Genomic DNA, 15,615 nt, shown 5'->3' with positions numbered 1-15,615 from the left:
AGAACATATCTAAGAAGTATAGATTTAGGAATATAGAAAGGCATTTTACAAATGCCCAAGAGAGACAGGTTAAATGTAATATAGATAGTTTTCAGGAGGGAATACAAGGACCAAGAATTAGTAGATATAGGAAAGCAAATTTTTCTCAATATTAGAGTTATTAAATTTGGAAAGATCTAAATCATCAATAGTTAATCTCTATCACTGGAAGCATGTAACCAAAGTTGGGTGGACAATTAAACAGCATGTCCTAGAAAAAGTCCTTTCCTAAAATGAAAGTTTTAATATAATTTAAATAATTCACTTCTAATAGATAAATAGTGACAAATCATATGGGTTACAAAAAAAGATACAGATTCTATAGAACTCTATACTCAATCAGCTCTGTCCCTCCCCAGACCCTAGGCATATTGGTGATATACCAATTTCTTGAATATCACTCCAGAGATATTCAATTTTTATGCAATAATTTTACATAGTAATATGCACCACAGACTTTCCTGAACCTTCTCTTTTCTCTTGCAGATAATCCATACCAGTACTTAAGACACTGTCTTATTCTTAGTAGCTATATAGAATTCCCATTAATATATGAAGTGTAATATATTGGACTGGTGTCCTATTGTAATCATGTAGGTATTTTCAGTCTTGTATAATAGACATTAAAGCATCTCTCATTTATACGTGAATCTATATTAGAATATATGTAGGAAAAATTCCTAGAATGAAATTTCCAAGTTCAAGGGAATGTTCACTTTAAATTGTGATAGATATTTGTCCCACACAGATATTTACATTGTCTCTCACAAAAAATCACAATTTAAACCTTCACAGAAATATGATTTTTTTCATTTCTCTTAACATCAATGAAATTGAGCATCTTTTCATATTTTGAAAATTCATTTGTATTTCATTTTACAGTAACTTCTGTTCTCATGCTCTATAACATTTTGTTAATGAGTTGATCTTTTTCTTATCAGTTTGTAAGAGGACTTCATATGTTAAGTAAATAAGAATCGATATATCATAATTGATGCAAATGTATTTCCAAAATTTTCCTTTGTTTTTTTATTTTTTGGTTATGCAATTTATTTACATTTTTCTTAAGTTAAATTCATCAAGCATTTCTCATGATTTCTGGATTATATATGTTAAGCAATTCTACCTCCATATACAAATTGTATAAAGCACTCTCCTATGTTTTCTTCAAGTGCATTTGGCTCCATTCTTTAAAGTATTTAAACACTAATCATGAGAAGATTTTTATTACAGTCATATATAGATCTAAATATCTCTCAGAAAAAAGCTCAGCTGCTAAAATGTCATTAATCCATCTTCTCCTTATTTTTATGTAATGATACCTTTGCTATGTGATATAATTCCTCATCTATGTTGGTCTATCCATTTATGTGTCACTATCTACCTGGCATTTCAAATACATTTAATAATTGTCTGAGCTACTTTTGTCCAATTACTTTTATTTTTCAAATTTCTTGTAACTACATGATTACATATTTTTCCCATATGAACTTTGAAATCAACTTAGATTAAAAATAAATCTAACTGTGAATTTGTTTATATTATATTAAAGTTTTAGATTAGGCATCCCCTTTACCTATTTCTGTAAATAAAATTACATTGGGACACAGACACTTCTGTTCATTTAGGTATTATCTATGGTTGCTTTTGTGATATAACAGAAGAGGTTAAGTAGTGTGACTATGACTATATAAACCATAAAGCCAAAGGTATTTACTATTTGGAACTATACAGAAAAAGTTTGTTGAACTCTGTTGTAGATTAATATTCCATAGTTTAATTTCCAAATTTCTGAGGCAATCAGCAAATTTCATTGGCTTAGCATAATAAAATTGTACTTCTTGTGTGTACAATTCATTCAAAACTATTCAGCGAGAGGCAGGAGGCAGTTCTCATAATAGCTACTCAGCAGACCAGGTTAACAGAAGCTTCATCTTGAAATTTGCTACTAAAAATCCTGCAGAAAAATACAGTAATAGAAATATATTAAATCATGTACTAGCATGAAGAGCTCCTCCTAGAAGTGACATATGTAACTTTTCATATTTTATTGGTCAAAACAAGTCACAGGGCCATGTTTAACTTCAGTGGAGCAAAAATGTCAATTCTATTATGTGCCCAGAAGAAAAAGAGACAAAAATTTTTTCGTGTACAGTGTTTATGAGATATGTCTTTCTTGAATATTGAGGCATCCCATTTAAGAATATTGTATGCCTGGGAAAATCATTACTATTTTATATCAGATCTTTTTGTTGTATATTATTTCCTTCAAACACCTCTTGAACAATTTTTGGTACATTTCCTGCTCAGTACTATCATTTATGTTACTAATATAAATGGGATTCTAACTGTTTACTGCTTATATATTGAAAACTATTAATTTTTATGTATTACTTTTTATTCCTAGCCATATTATTGAAGAATATTCTTCTTCTTGGTGACTTTTTAGGTGTCTCGCTTGGATTATTTTTAGGTATACAGTAATTTCTTATTTTATGCTTAACCTGAATAGTTATCCTACAGTTTCTTGCTTCATTCATTCATTCATTCACTCTTATAACATCCAATTAGCATTTAACATAATAGAGAATATTGTCTTAATCACTACAGATTGAAAGGCAAATATGGCAACGCAAGAACCTGCTTTGAAGAACTTATTTTACATAGGCAGATATATTAATAGATAATTTTACAATAGGAAAATCCCATATGAAAGATAAAAGTAACATCATAAAAGTAAAATATGTCAGATTTAGTACTGAAATCTAACAATGAATAAGCAAGTAAGTATGCTTCCTCACTTAATATTATTTAGTAAGTAATATCGAAGGTCAGCTGATGTCATTATAAAACAATTACTCAAAATCATTTAAAATAAACATATTTGTATCTTAAAATGTTTGCAGCCTTTCCAATGTATGTATTTACCTTTTGAAAACTCTTAAAAACCATTAATTTCAAAAGATCAGGGCCAGTGCGACTTTTAAATTTCTTAAAACAGTGCTCAGTGTTTTTGTCCCTTCAGTGAGCTCTCAATTAACTGAGATGAGACTTAATGTGTTATCAACAGCCTGGTTTGAACCTGATTGAGTTCAGGATATTTCCTGGATAAAGGAGAGATTATTGAGAGCTAACAAACATAAAAAGAAAAAAAATCTTAGCAGGTATGACTAGGTTTCCAAATTACCAATACCATGTTTAGTGATACCCATGGTAATGACCTTGCTAGAGAGGATTTCATTGTGAATCCACTTGCTTAAGCCTCTTATATCATGAACTCTATTATTTAGATTCATGGCTGAAATAGGTGACCTGACAAAATTCAAGGGCATTTAGAAATATTTGCTTTGCCAGGACCAGCTTTGAAATATCTTCATGAGGGAAGTGGCCTTTGCCAGATACAAGGGACTCACAATTCTCATGCTTCTGTTTCAGAGGCCTGAGGTGAACTGATGACTGATTCTTTTTCAGTTCCCTAGAGAATAGAGTTAAATTGAAAAGAAAACAGTCATCATAAATCACACCCAATGTCTTGAGACTTAATATTTTTCATATATCTCAGAGGCTATTCCAATCATGACACTTGAATGGCATACAATAATAAGTTACACGCACCTCCAATTATCAAATCAGGGTGGTCTCAGAAAAGTATAGCATTTGCAATACCTCGCTAACAAATTGTGATTTAACACTGGGTCAAGTTAGCAGAGAAACTTTCTCATCTATGTTACTATCCATTTCATTAGGTTGATATTCCAGCAAAGTGTAATAGCATTACAGAAGAAATTACATAAATTGATTAATGAATGAAAAACACATACTGTATCTGATCTCTACTCTAAGGGTTTTTTTTCCCTAATATTTGCAACTTTATTATAGAAGATGTGGTGATACATTCATAAGTAATAGCTCAAGTATAGACACAATTTAATTTAATTATTTAGGTCTCAGAGACCATATAGTTTCTTCAGCTGTCAAAGGTCTATATGTGTTGAAGCTAATACACATACACACATTCCAAAAAAGTCAGTCTTAGATTCTGTTTACATTCTTACAATTAGATTGTTAGTGAACAGTGTCACCAAAAAATCAAAATGTTCCTTCTCTTTATTAATACTAAAGTAATAGCTGTACTATCAATTGATAAATAAGATTTTATGGTCACTATCTGATAATTTGTGAGGAAATGGAACTGAAAAACCAGAGATTGCTCTCCAGTTTCTCCCTTTTATCTACTTGCCATTCATGGGTCTCCCAAAGCTTTCCCCAGCCTACTTTACAAATTCATTTCCCATTGTTCCCTTATATTAGCATTTTTGCTTAAACCAAACTGATGTACTCATTATCTCCTGCATACATCTCACACTTTCCCATCTCTTTTCTCCAACAATTTTTTCCACAACAATGTTTATGAAAACTATAGTTATATGTTACGATTTGTCTAAAATATCTTATATATGTAGTTTCATAAATTCATTCCAATCCATAGTGATCTCTTTATATAAACTCAAGACTTCGTAAACAATGCTATCCAACCTTTTCATGACATGACAACATAGAAAACAAACAGAACTGTACCGCACAGTGTGGTAAGCGAGTGTGACTTTTTAACCATATTGAAGGCAAATCAGAGGCAGCAAACGCCCTACATCCAACGAGGCCACCAGCCGATAAAGAATGCGGCACAGCTGTGAGCAGGCATGCCCATAGGCAAGGCAGAACACTGTCAATTGGCTGATACTATGTCAGGTGCTATCTTGTTCCATGACTTACATCATTCTTCATTATTGATGCTTCTGGCCCTATTTTTCTGAACAGATCACATATTGTTTGAAAGTATGGATAATGTCTTCTAATTGTTATAATTTATATTATTTGAAATGTGGTAAGACATTTACAACAAAATTTACTGCTATGAACACTGTTAGGTGAATGGTTCCATGCATTAAGTGCATGGACATTTTGTGCAATCATCACCACCCTCCACCTCTAGGACATTTTTCATCTTCCACTAAACTCTTGTATCTGTTATACAAAAGGCCCTGCCCCTCCATCTCCTTAGTCCCTGGTACCCAATCCCCCATTCTATTTTCTGTCTCTATGGATTTCACTACTAAAGGTACCTCATATAAGTGGAATCATGCATTATTTTCCTTTTGTGACTGGCTTATTTCCCTTGAAGCATGATGTCTTCAAGGTTCACTTATAATTGTTTTTGAACATGATACTGGTTATCATCTTGCACAACACCTAGGAGAGATATACATTATTTATTACTCATGTTCCTCTCTAAGCAGCATATGTTTAGTAGCAACAGTTATGTACTAGAAGAGTTAGTTGCTGACCACATTAGAAATTGTGAGTTATCTCTATGCTTTATTGTATCTGATGTCCTTTTTATACTATTAAACTCTATTAATGAGAATAAGTACAGTAATTTAGTGGAAGGGGGTTATGACTGACTTAGCTCCTAATTGACTTTGATTTATGGATTATAGTTTTTCACACAAAATCACAGTCTTCATTTGACCCTGATAATTCAATTATTTTAAATTAGATTATAGTGCCACAGGCTTTAATGAGACCATGTCTCTTGATATTTCCTATTCTTTGGAGGGTTTCTAATAAGTCTGTCAAAATAATATTTCTAAAATCTATTGTTTACTTCTAAAACATGTTAGTGATTTATGGTTTATCTAATCTAATTTAGCACACTAAATTTCTTTGTTATTGGTTATAATCTTTAGTTAAACTAATGATCACATGGCCTGGACAAGATTCTGTCTATAATCTATGACATGCTGACAAAAACATGCCAATAAAAATTTTATTAATAATAAAGTAAAATAATTTTTAGAACATACCATGACTTTTAGAACACATTTAGACTTTAAAAAGTAATAGTAAAAGACAATTCAAAATTTAAGCTTTTTTTCTACTGCCTAAATTGTCCCATATTTTGTGACTTTGTTGTATTATTTCATTTTATAAGTCAATAATTTTCTAAATACAAATTTTAAATGAGTTTGCTCATGCAGTTCTGTAAGTAATGTAGTTGAAGTGTATTGATGATGCTTTTTTGTCCTAAAGTCTTTATCCCCTTTTATATTTACTTTGAATATTTGTTAGCATGTCACCTAATTAGCATAACTTTCAAAACTGTGATAGGATTTCAAAATTATGTTTTGACTCTTAACAAATAAACTTAAAATTATTAACTTACATTGTATATTAATAATTATGTAACATAATAATAAGATGTTTAATTAAAAACATATTGTTAGTAGTAAGTGATGGTGACTAAAAAAATACAGATATTTCCCTACTTCACATTGCTAACTACCAAAGTGTGCTAAAATTTGATTTTTCTATCTAAACTCTCCAATACAGTTCTATAGTTGAAGAGGGGATATGTAAAAATAAGTCATTAAAACAAAAAATAAGTTATTAAAATCATAACAGCTTTGGAAAAATATATGGTACTGGTTTTTAAAAGACAAAGAAAACCTAATGCTCATCTTGGTAATGCATTGCACAAAATGGAAGACTTCAGATTTATGTACAGGAACAACTTCTCTAACAACAATTATATGAATGACAGCATCCTTGGACAACTTCAGAGATTTTTTTCATAGGTCATAATACAAAAATAATTTCATGTAATTCAAACATTTTGAGTATACTTCTCAAATGGGCAACATAGTGAAGTATGATGAATTTTTAATTCATCAGATACTGTCCATTTTCTCAGCTACTCATGAAACAAATTATACAGTTTACATAAAGTTACAAACCATATTTTTTGTACTTATTTCGCTGATTGAAGCCATAATCACTCTGTCATTCAGAATATGATCAGGAAAACAGAAGCTACTCTATGCAATCAAAATATAAATGGTTTAATATGGGTTTAGATGATTGCTGGTTGAGTGGTAGTGAAAAGTCGATTAAATATCAGGTAAGCTGCTTTCCAATGTATGCTGTTAGGAAACCACACACTGCAGAAAGTTCAGTTTAAAGCATCAAAGTATGTATTCTCGAAGGCTTGCCAGAAAGCAGTTTAATTTTCAAGAAACTCTATGAAGTTTGCACCTCTTGTCTCAGTCTTAGCAACAAAATACAACATCCTCAGTGGGAAATGAGAAGCCACTGAGAATTTCACATTTCCCATGCTTCTGGATACCTTGGATTTTTCCTTCTTTCTGTTTTATATCTTTAACTAGGCCCATCTCGTTAGCAAACTAGCCTTGAGTCAAACAAGGACAACATTTCTGGAAAATGTCATCCATAACAATACATTGAAGACCTGGAAGGTGATAGTGGTGATGTTAAGTTGAAAACTGATAGACAATTTGTCTTCAGTATACACTGCTTTTTCCATATTTAAGTTTTGAATAAGCTTTGGGCTAACATGATGCAACTACCCACATAAATGAAGACACACTTGCCCACTCCTTGAATGGAGAGCCAGAAAGTCTGATGTACCACTTCATATATCTCAGTTTGAAGTTCATTTGTCTTCTGATCAGTCATAAAACTATACCCATTTGACTTTGTGCATATGTAGGTATCCATAACTGAAACACTGAAATATAGGGCTAAACAATACTAACACATTTGTATTAAATATAAGGATAAATAAAAAGGAAGACAAACCTAAAAATAGTTTGTGTGTGTAATGTATGTATACATGTAAATATACCAAACAAGCACATTTATGCAAATGGTAAATGATCATGTCCCTGGCTTTTAATAGTCATTTCACTTCCTTCTTCCACTAACCATTTCATGTTCACTTTGGTTTCAGCCAACATCTCACCATGTCAGGATCTTTTTACCTGGCAGTATGATCCAAGCTTTTATTCCTGAAGGAGCTGTTATTAGAGGTCCTTTCTGGATGGAGCTGCTATGGTGTGCATCAACTTTTGCTATTGGCTATGAGAGTCTCCATATTGACCCTCAGTATGCATGTATTTGCAGCTCTGTATTTTTAGTCATCACTGACAGAATAGTAAGTCATTCCAATCTAATGGTATAAAAGATTAATATGATTAAGACAGGTGTCTGTCTCGTCTTCCTGTTCAACTGTACCTTTGTTTCTTTCACTGGTGAAAACATTCCTATGCTGAGCAAGGCCTGGGTTGCTGGGAAAGTGGCAGACTCGCATACACAGTATAAGCTTTCTTGTCCACCTGATTATTTAGTCTCCTGTGCAGCTTGCTGGTGAGTATTCAATCAACTAGTGTTCTTATGAAAATTCTACCCAGATAACTTATTCCCTAGAAATTTTTGTCCCAATGTTGTTTCTCCCAAGTCTCTTAACATACAGCCAAACTACTAACTAATGCCCATGGAAAAATGTTGATCTGTGTCTCTGGCCATTTCTCCTTCCAGTCAAGGTGAAGCAAAAATAATGCTTGAAATTGTTGACTGAAGGGATTACTTTTACTGTTGTCTTTTAGGATCTCTACTGAGTAAGGCAAGCCTTTAGTGGATGCACATATGTCAGTCCTAGCAATAATAATCAAGAAATTACCAGAGATGTTTCCGTGAGTAAAACCCTTCTCAATACTATCCCATTAGGGCTATTCACATGGTAACAAAGATTATCTTGTTTCTGGTGGAAAACTATTGCCATTTGTTCTTTCCTTCTCTGGTCTTCTATTATTCCCATGGTGTTCAAGTTGCTAATTTCAATGGTGGTATCTTCCCTCATAGCTCTTAGCCTAAAAATAGTTTTTAATGATGTAGTTACTTCCTTCATCTCTATAAAGAAAAGGCTAAAATCCTCCAACAGGGAAGGAAAGCTGCTACTCTAGGCAAAGTGGGTTTACTGGGTCTGGCGATGGTATTTGTATTAGTTTATGAGAGCTGCCATAACAAATTATCATAAACTTGGTAAGTGAGCAAAACAACAAAATTTTATTGTCACAGTTTGGAAACTAGAAGTCTGAGATCAAGAAATTGACAGAGTTGGTTCCTTCTGAAGGTTGTGAGGACAATCTGTTCCATGTTTGTCTCCTAGTTTCTGGTGGTTCCCTGGAAATCTTTGCATTCCTTGGCTGGCAGGCACATCACCCTGATTTCTGCCTTTATCTTCACATGTCATTTACTGAATGTGCAAGTCTGTTCTGTGTTTAAATTTCCCCTTTTTATATGGACATCAGTCATATACTAGATTAGGGTCTGTTGTAATGACCTAGTCTTAATGAATTACATCTGCAATTAATCTATTTCCAAATAAAGTCACATTCTTGGTACTGTGTGTTAGGACTTACACATATGAATTTTGGATAGATACAATTCAACCCATAGCAGCATTCAAGATACTCAGCTTATCAACATCTACCTTAAAGTTCCATACCTATTATCAGGGCTCTACTTATTCCAAATCGAGGCCCTAACTTTAACAACAGAGAATTGATGAGACTATAAATTGATTTTTAAAAAACAATTCTGTTATTCAACAAGAAAGTTATACTTTCAGTTTAGTTTTCATAACTATTGGCCCTGGGATTATAATAAATAATTATTTCAGAGCCTTGGCCTTGAACTGGAAATTAAAAGCAATGAGTCTGTTTTCTTTCTTCAAATTTTCTAGTACATTTAGAAGATGACAGCCCATCCCACAGATCTTGTATTGTTTGTACTGTTTGTTTCCTCCATTGTATTATATTGCTACAGCTATTTTGTCTCCCAAAGTCTGCCTTATTTAGGCATTTGATTACCTATGATGATTTAGTTAATTGTTTCACACTGTAAGCTAAGGACCATTAGTGTTTCAATACCTATTTTCCATGGCAATGAGGTTCTTACTAAATTAAAATCCAATAAGATTAGATAACTAGTTCCAGATTTCTATCTTTTAGATTCTGCTACCTTAGACTTACTGCACCAAAACTACATCAATCAACATTAAGTTAAGAAAGCAGAAATAACTCAACATATTTCGAGTACAAAGGTTTAGTGTATAACTCGGGCTTACACTATTCTTGGGAAGTGTTTGTGGAATGAAGATGTAGGAGGCCAATTCCAAAAATAAGGTTACTGCCACTGATGCTATCTTGAAGCATAGAAGTGACTCCAAAAAGTTTGGAAGGAAGCTGCCATGTTCTCAAGAATCTGAAAATTTTGCCCCAACTGTCCCTCTGCAGCATAAAAGTAAGTGCTCATCAAGAGGTTAGTAGGCTGCTTGTTTCACATCCTCTCGTTGTTCTGCCTGCTATTATCTCTTAAGGAAAATAGCTTTCCTATTTCTTCTTTTTTTCAAATCATGGATGGGGTCCTCTCATTAGCAAAATCTGGAACCATATATCAGAGATGATTCTGATAAATGTATGTTTATTTTTCTACATAATGCAGCGTATTCTTCAAGAAGTGGCAATTATGCTGGGTTGAAGACAGACAAACCAGGACAATCATGTCTTCTTCAGTTATGTATATGAGCCCTTAATCTCCTTCATCATACAGCTTCACTCCAAGAATTATTATCCAAAATTGAATTCAGATAATATCACTCCCCTATCCATGCTTTTAAATAAATAAATAGCAAAGGCTTTCTGTTGTCTACTTTCCAGAAACTCAGGCTAACCTCCAAGGCTTTCTAAACTTGCTTCTTCAGCTATTACATGCATTACTTGTTCTTACATGTTTATACTGAAAAATACAAATATAAAATCTCTGCCTTTATGCTCTTGTATCATGGAATGCTGTTTGTTCCAATCCAATCCTGGTTAACTCAATTATTTTCTATCCTCTAAACTAATTCAAATGCTATGTTCTCCTTGAAGTCTTTTCCCTTAGTTCATACCAGATGTAATAACTTCTCTTTGCGCAAAACTTTGCTTATACCTCTATATAGAAGTAATTTTATTTTGTCTTATATTTTCTTCAAAGACAACAGTTTTCCAAATCACAATCCAGGTGACATATTATAATTTCAAAGTACAATATGTCAACACCTACCTAATAGTCCCAAATCTTTCCCACTGTACATCCAAAAATCTATACCTGCCAAATAGCCGTATCTGGAAAAGGATAGCCACTTGTAAACTGTGGCTTACAACCTGTTTACACAATGTGTTCTGAAAAGAATTATCAGAGATTCTTGAGAACATGGCAGCTTCCTTCTAAGCTTTTGAGAATCACTTTCATTCTTCAAGTTAGAATCAGTGGCAGTAACCTAATCTTTGGCAATGGCTTCTTACATCATCATTTCATAATAATCAACATTTGCCAATATTCAAAAGAAAATTGATTTAGAAAATGGTTAGAAACCAGCCATGTCCGAAGGATGTTAAATAGGTTGGTCTTCATTTTCAATATTTGCCTCACTATATAACTTTTTGCCCTGTTTCACAAAGACATGACCTCTGGCAAAAGATCATTTTCTCACTCAGACACTTTCAAAACATATAGGGTCACTCCAGTGTGGCGAGTCACCACTAAATCACATTAGTTATTGGCATCTAAGATCTAGAATATTCAGAGTCATAGTACTGGGCCATGGTCCTACAATTCTGACTATAGCCATCTTCGAAGAAACTCTTTTCCAACCACAGCTGTGTGTCGGTAATTCATTAATTTTTATTACTCAGTATATTTCCTTACATGAATATACTATAATTATTTTATGAAAAAATATAAATTTATGTAACATATTACATTACATATATAATTATTATATTATTATATGTTCACCTATAGAACATAGGTGGTTTTATTTCAATGATATAACTCTGATACATAAAATAAAAACAAATGATTCTATATATAGACACATTATAGTCAAACATCTAAAAGTCAAAAACATATTATCTTGAAAGCAGCATGAGAAATGATAAGGGAACCACTATAAGATCAATAGCTTACTTCTCAAAAGAAATTGTGAAGGCCAGGGGATAGTGGGCTGACATATTTAAAGTGTCAAAAGAAAAAAAATATGGCCAACCAAGAATTCTATACTTAGCAAAATGGCTTTCAAAAGTGAAGGTGAAATGAAGACATTCCCAGATAAACAGAATCTGATAAAATCTATTGTTAATTGATATGCTTTGAAAGATATATGTAAGTCCTTCATGCTGAGAGGAAATTGGTCCCAGGCAATAATGCTAATTTACACATAAATTAATAAAGAACACCAGTAAAAATAATTACATTGGTAAAAAATGATAAAGACAGGAAACAACACATTTTCATTTTTCTTCTTTTAACTAATTTAAATGAAAATTACATGCAACAAAAATAATCAGTACAATAAAACTGTGCTGTTGAACTTACACAATATAAAGATATAATACATATATATTATATATATGACAATAATAACAAAGTAGGTGGGAAATATAACTCTTTTGGAGCAAAATTTCTATATTTACTGGAATTAAATTGTATTAACCTGAAAAAATTGTTATAAATTAAGATATAGGTCATAATTCCTAAATCAACCTCTTGGAAAGTAGCTCAAAAAATGAACAAAAATAGTGAACTATAAAATATGGATTTGACCCAAAAGAAAACAATAATGGAGGTACAGAAGGAAAAAAAGACATGAAAGAAATGTAAATAAATAACAAAATAGGAAATGTAAATCCTATTATATCAATAATTACATTAATTATAAATTGATTTTGAAAAACTAATACAAAGATATTTTCAGACTTAATTAAAAACAAAATAAAAGTCTGTATTTTCTGCTAGAGGAAAGTTTCAGATGCAAAGTCACGACAGGTTAAAAGTAGAAGCACAGAAAAATATACCACGAAAGCAGTGACTATAGGGCTGGAGTGGCTGTATTAATGTCATATAAAATAGATATTCAAACAAATAAAATAGTTACAGAAGACAAAGATGAATATTTTATAATGATAACAGCTCAATTCTTCAGGAAGATATGATTTTAGACACATAGGCACCTAATATTGGAGCCCCCAAATTTATGGACCAAGAACAGTTAGCACAAAGGGAGAAAAAAAAGATTCAACAGTAAGAGTCAAAGATCTAATAAAAAAAAGGAGTCAGAGACCTAATACACCAGTCTCAATAATAAATAAAACAGTTAAATGAAAAATCGCTATACTTGAATAAAACTATAAGCTAACTTAACCTATCTTGTTTCTGTAGAGGAGTTCATTCAACAGCAGGGAAACATCCTTTAGAAAGGATGAACCTACACTGACACATAATCACCCAAAGTCCATGATTTACCTTTAGGCTCATTCTTGGTTGCTGTACATTCTATGGGTTTAGAAAAACCTTTAATGACAAATATCCATCATTATAACATCATACAGAGTATTTTCACTGCTCTAAAAGTCCTCTGTGATAGAATATATATTTTTAAATGCAAAAATCACTTTTTTGGAATATTTCCTCTCATTTGACCAACACTAACATGGGGAAATATATTCTCATTTATAAAACAGGATACAGGATTATGTGTTTAAGCCAAAGTGACCTAGATTTAAATCCTACCCAATCTCTTTTTAGAAATGGGTTACTGAAAACATTCTTAAGTGTTCCTGACTCTCAGTTTTTTTGTTAGTGAAGTGAGGATAATAATACCAACATATGAAATGAATATTAGGATTAAGAGGTAATATGTACATAGTGATTAACATGGAGCCTGACACCTAAAATGTTCAGTAAACAATTTTAGTGTTATTATGTGTTGATAAATTTTCTTTTGAGGAAAAAATTATTTATCTATAAGAAAACTTGAATATCTAGAAATTCCAGTTAGAATAAAATCCTATGTTATTTTTATTATTAAAATGGTCTATAAATGTAGTTTATGTGTGGGTTAGAAAACTATTCATTTTTACAATCAGGTGAATTTCTAGGTAGAAAGCATTGCTTTAGAAAAATGCTGCAAATACAGTCTAACAACTGCAGATATAATGGAAACCAATAGGCAAAGACGTTGTAACTTCTGTAACTCTGTTGCAAATGGTACTACTTGCTATTCAAATAAACCTTCAGAATGTGAGTGAGTTGACCTTTGATGGACAATCTTACCAATTCCGAAGATCCTCTTGCCCTCATTTAGTTCCTCCTGCGCTCAAGAATTTTCTGAAAAGAAATGCCAATATTCAGAGAGGCTGAAAGGAGAGTGAGGGCCAATTATACTGCCAGTTGACACAAACAATTCCACTCATCAGTAAGCAAGAAGGTGAACTGTTTGAGGAGCTCCTTATATTAGTGCTGCAGTAAATGCAGTGAATCTGTCATGGAATATTTCAAAACATTGTGCATGTCACTTGGATTTAAAAGCAACCTGCTGAGAATGTGGAGACTTACTTTCCTCTGCAGTAATTTCAGTGCATTTTAAGAAATAATCCCAAAATTTTACCTCTTTCCTTTCCCCAAAATACTTGGTACATCTCTGACTTAATAGGAAACATGCTTTCTTCCCCTAATTTGAAGAAGTCAGTCATGTGCTTCCTAAAGAGACAAACTAAAGTTTCAAGCTAAAATTTGCTGATTTTGCATTAAAAAATAAATCTTGTAGCCTTCTACAATTAACAAATAAATAAAAAACATAAGAAAAGAGAGACAATTAAAGATAGTTTATCATCCAAATTTGAAAGAATTAAGTAAGCATTAAATAAAACACCTAGGACAATTGATAAATTTGTTGTTCTCACTGAAGCAAATTGAAGCTATGAGATATAGTCTGTTAGAGATTTATGCTATCAATATAACCATATGTTATTTCACAAATAATGTAATTCTTGCAATAGCAGTATTTTTGGAGGTAATATTAAATGCCACTTGTCAAGTCAATAGCCTATTACAATCAAAACCCCTTAAAATATGTACCTATTATATGTATGAATGGTTTTTAATAATTTAAAATAATGTGGCATAACTGTGCACTGAAATAGAACTCTGGTTGATTCCTTGTGGAAAACTAAAATTGCAAAACAGCCTAGTAGAGTTTTCCTCAGGATAGAAAATACACAAACTAATCCTTAAAATGATGAATGGTTTTTGAAGAGAGCATCCATTTGGTGTCCCAGTTTTGGCTGAATCTATGAAACGCATTCCATCCTTCCTATAGCAGACCTGTTGGAAGCGCATACTGGTTTCGTGCAGAGGTATCCTTGAATAGTGGGAAAGCACAATTTGTTTCAGAGCATAACAGATAGATGTCAAATATCAGGAGAGAACATCTTCAACGTGACTCACCTTGCTAACACAGGTACACAAGTCTGTGTTTCGCACGGGTACATTAGCATCTACTCTAAGTTCATTTTTTGCTTTGAGAGGCAACATAGCATAATGGCAAAGATTATGGTCAGTGGAGCCAAATTGTGTGGATTTAAATCTGACAGACAAGGCCAATTATGGGGCACTTCATTCATGTTCTGTGTTTCATATTCCTTATCTATAAGTGAGAGATTCTCTATCCTCCAGGCTTATTTCAGGGCTAAATATACAATCTATATGAAGGCCTTATTGCTATCTCTGGCCCATAATATATGAATAAAAGAACTAGCTATTATTTTCATTATTATTATCCTTAAGAATCATTTTTTAAAATATATTTTTGGTTATTTATTGCTTGTTATTATC

General features: G+C 32.3%; 1 long non-coding RNA gene across 1 annotated transcript in view; it reads right to left on the bottom strand.

The window, feature by feature from the left end:
* Window positions 1-15,615, bottom strand: part of LOC140848418 (uncharacterized) — a 209,720-nt gene that overhangs the window by 123,601 nt on the left and 70,504 nt on the right. Inside the window, exon 2 of the long non-coding RNA XR_012129247.1 lies at window positions 14,056-14,109. This is a non-coding gene — a long non-coding RNA (uncharacterized lncRNA). The remainder of the gene's footprint in view (window positions 1-14,055; window positions 14,110-15,615) is intronic.

This window comes from Manis javanica, chromosome 3 (assembly GCF_040802235.1).
Source record: "Manis javanica isolate MJ-LG chromosome 3, MJ_LKY, whole genome shotgun sequence".
NCBI classification, from domain to species: domain Eukaryota; kingdom Metazoa; phylum Chordata; class Mammalia; order Pholidota; family Manidae; genus Manis; species Manis javanica.
The sequence above is the reverse complement of the archived record's forward strand: the minus strand, read 5'-3'. Positions and strand labels throughout refer to the sequence as shown.